Below are 3820 nucleotides of genomic sequence, written 5' to 3'. Positions count from 1 at the left end.
CATCACATCCATCCATCCATTCACATCTCATCACATCTATTTACATCACATCTCATCACCTCTATTCACATCACATCCATCCATCCATTCACATCTATCTGATTCACATCACATCTATTTACCTCAAATCTCATCACCTCTATTCATATCACATCCATCCATCCATTCACATCTATCTGATTCACATCACATCTCATCCATCCATTCACATCTATCTGATTCACATCACATCTATCTAATTCACATCACATCTATTTACCTCACGTCTCACATCCATCCATCCATTCACATCTATCTGATTCACATCACATCTATTTACCTCACATCTCATCACCTCTATTTACATTACCTCCATCCATCCATTCACATCACATCTCATCACCTCTATTCACATCACATCCATCCATTCATTCACATCTATCTAATTCACATCGCATCTATTTACCTCACATCTCATCACCTCTATTCACATCACCTCCATCCATCCATTCACATCTATCTGATTCACATCACATCTGATTCACATCACCTCTATTCACATCACCTCCATCCATCCATTCACATCTATCTGATTCACATCACATCTCATCACATCTATTTACCTCACAATCTCATTACATCTATTCACATCTCATTACCTCTATTCACATCACATCCATCCCTTCACATCTTTTCATAGAATTTAAACATAGAATTTAAGAGAATTCTAATTTTTGATATAAAGATTCTTTACGCATCCTTTTATGCGTCTATTTATGCATAAATTCAATTTTAAGGAAAATAAAATTAAATCCTTTATGCATCTTTTTAGGCATAAATTCAATTTTAATGAGAATAACACTTTTAAAATAAAAATAAATCCGTTATGCATCTTTCTATGCATAAAATCAATTTTAGTGAGAATAACACTTTTGAAATAAAAATAAATCTTTTATGCATCTTTCTATGCATAAATTCAATTTTAATGAGAATAACACTTTTGAAATAAAAATAAATCCTTTATGCATCTTTCTATGCATAAAATCAATTTTAATGAAAATAACACTTTTGAAAGAAAATTAATTCCTTTATGCATCTTTCTATGCATAAAATCAATTTTAATGAGAATAACACTTTTGAAATAAAAATAAATCCTTTATGCATCTTTCTATGCATAAAATCAATTTTAATGAGAATAACACTTTTGAAATAAAAATAAATCCTTTATGCATCTTTCTATGCATAAAATCAATTTTAATGAGAATAACACTTTTAAAATAAAAATAAATTCTTTATGCATCTTTCTATGCATAAAATCAATTCTAATAAAAATAATACTTTTATAATAAAAATTTCCATTATGCATCTTTCTATGCATAGAAATTAAATTCAATGAAAACAACACTTTTATAATTAAAAAAATTCCAATATGTATCTTTCTATGCATAGAAATTAAATCTAAAGAAAATAACACTTTTATAATTAAAAAAATTCTAATATGCATCTTTCTATGCATAGAAATTAATTTCAATAATTATAATGATATCCATGCATATTCATAGATGAATATGTACATGGAGTAAATAAAAATATTTCTTTTAGAATGCACAAACGGTGGGGATTACTCTTTTAGAATAACGTAAAGATAAACTTTATTTTCACAAAATTCAAGAAAATTATACCATAACCTCCTTTGTATGGCTGACCATTTCTCAATTTTTACATTCTAATAAAACTTTAAAATTAATCCAATTTGAAGTAAAGTACTCTAATCTACTCAATTATCACTTTCTAAAGAGAGTAAACAATAAGAAAATTTTAAATCAATTTATCTGTTACACAAATTAGGATAAAGAAGGGCTGAATTCTTAAGGAAGAGAAGAGGGTAGCCTTTTCATCAAGGCATTATCATTAAGATTCACTAAAAAAGTAAAGAAATCAAAAAACCATAGATTAGAAATTAAAAAATGGAGTTTTTAACTTACATGGAGTTTTGTGAGCTTTCCTTTGGTTTGAGGGATTGAGGGTTCTACTCTTGTTTGGATCAAGAGTGGCCACCAATTCTTTTGAAGAGGATTTAGTCAAAATCAATTGAATCAAGTGAATTCAATGTATTTGGCTCTGGGAAGGAGTAGAGTAACAGTGCATAAACACTATTAGCCTTTTACAAAGGGGGAGGCTTCTATTTATATGAAAAAAGGAGCCTCTAACCAAGCAAACTGATTCTAAAATTTTCTAGATCAGGTTGGTCAAATTTTTACCATTTTTTGGTCAGTTTAGATTACTTTTTGGATCTAGTTGAAACAGGAGAGAGGAGCGATGAAAATATCTCATTATTTATCAGTTTAAAACTCCTCCACACATGTAAAATAGGCGCCTCCTTCATGAGGGGAGATCCCCACACTGAGGTGTCAAAAATGCATCATTTCCTCTAAATATCTCTTCTTTTTTAACTAATAAACCTTGTCCTTAGTCAACTCTTCATCTTATGTGAGCATTTACTCATTTTTGGTGGGGGATTTTCTTTTATTCTTCAATTTATCTCCTCCCTACATTTGGATTAATCTTATTGGTCCATGGGAACCTTAATTATTGGAGCATAATCACGTGTCAACTACCAAAAAAGTTCATGAGTATCCTAACCCCATTGAGGAAAAAGAGATTTTTGGCAACCCAAGAGCTGGTCAAGTGCAATTAGAAGATGACCCTCCTACTGCCTAGCCGTGCCCATCGATCTCATACCAACCACCCCCACAAAGGCAAACCGAAGTAGTAGCTTCCACCACAGCAGCTACCCTCCAGCAAGGAAACAAGTGGCCAAATATCTTAGAAACCTGGGGGATGACCATGTTAGGGGAACAATCACAGAAATCCCTGTTCCCATCCCTTACATTCAAAAGAGCTTAAGACTAAGCTAAACCAACCTTCCTCATAAAATAGCCCTCGTTCTAAGAGGCATTGCAGGTCTCTCTTCCTTCCTCTCTTCTCAGGTCCAAATCCCTATTGGCACTTTGCTCCAAAGTAGCCCAAGTCTATGGAATGATCTGAAGGATTGGATGGAAGGACGCCTCAGGGTAGGCATGCACGAAATTATGGAGCCTCACAGCTCTAATGAATTTGAGGAAGAATAATTTTGTATACCCCATAAGGTAATAGGACCCCTATGGTTCAAGTGAATAAGCTCAGACAGTACTTTGAAGGTGATGAACTCAACACGCAGCCTTGCCAATAACCTTCGATGGCCTCCAAGTTATAGAAATTTTGGATGGAGGAGCAAGAGTGAGCATTGTTACAAAACAATGCTGGGAAAAATGGGGAGACCCACCTTGTTGGTTAAACTTGCTGATGGAGCCACAGCTATAGACCCATTGGTCTACTAAGGGATCTTAAGATTAAGATCCTAGGAAGAACTACTTACTGCCACACCTTCGTGTGGTGATGAATTTTGGATGTCACCCAATCTCTTACGATTGCATCCTTGGCAGACCATTCATGAGATAATAAAAAATGATTCATGATTGGGATACCGATCACATATACATTTGGCAATCTGTCACAAGACGTGATCCACTGTAGTCCATTTGTGCCAGACGTACCATAAATCACTTGAAGATGAAAGAGAGAGTGAGGGATGTGCACCTCTTTTGGAGCTTGAAGACTCTAAGAAATGGATGTATATCCTTGTTACCCTATAAATTTTGCCTAGACACACTTGTACAAGGTTTGCTATAGCAGATGGGCAAGAGATTACATCGCTATACATGCTCAGTTCAGCATACCTACCCAATGTCACCTTCCAAGAATTTGAACAGGCTATTAGTGCAAAGCCATTAGGAGGTAC

Source organism: Cibotium barometz, chromosome 2 (assembly GCF_041138505.1).
Source record: "Cibotium barometz isolate CiBa-2024 chromosome 2, ASM4113850v1, whole genome shotgun sequence".
NCBI lineage: Eukaryota > Viridiplantae > Streptophyta > Polypodiopsida > Cyatheales > Cibotiaceae > Cibotium > Cibotium barometz.
The sequence above is the reverse complement of the archived record's forward strand: the minus strand, read 5'-3'. Positions refer to the sequence as shown.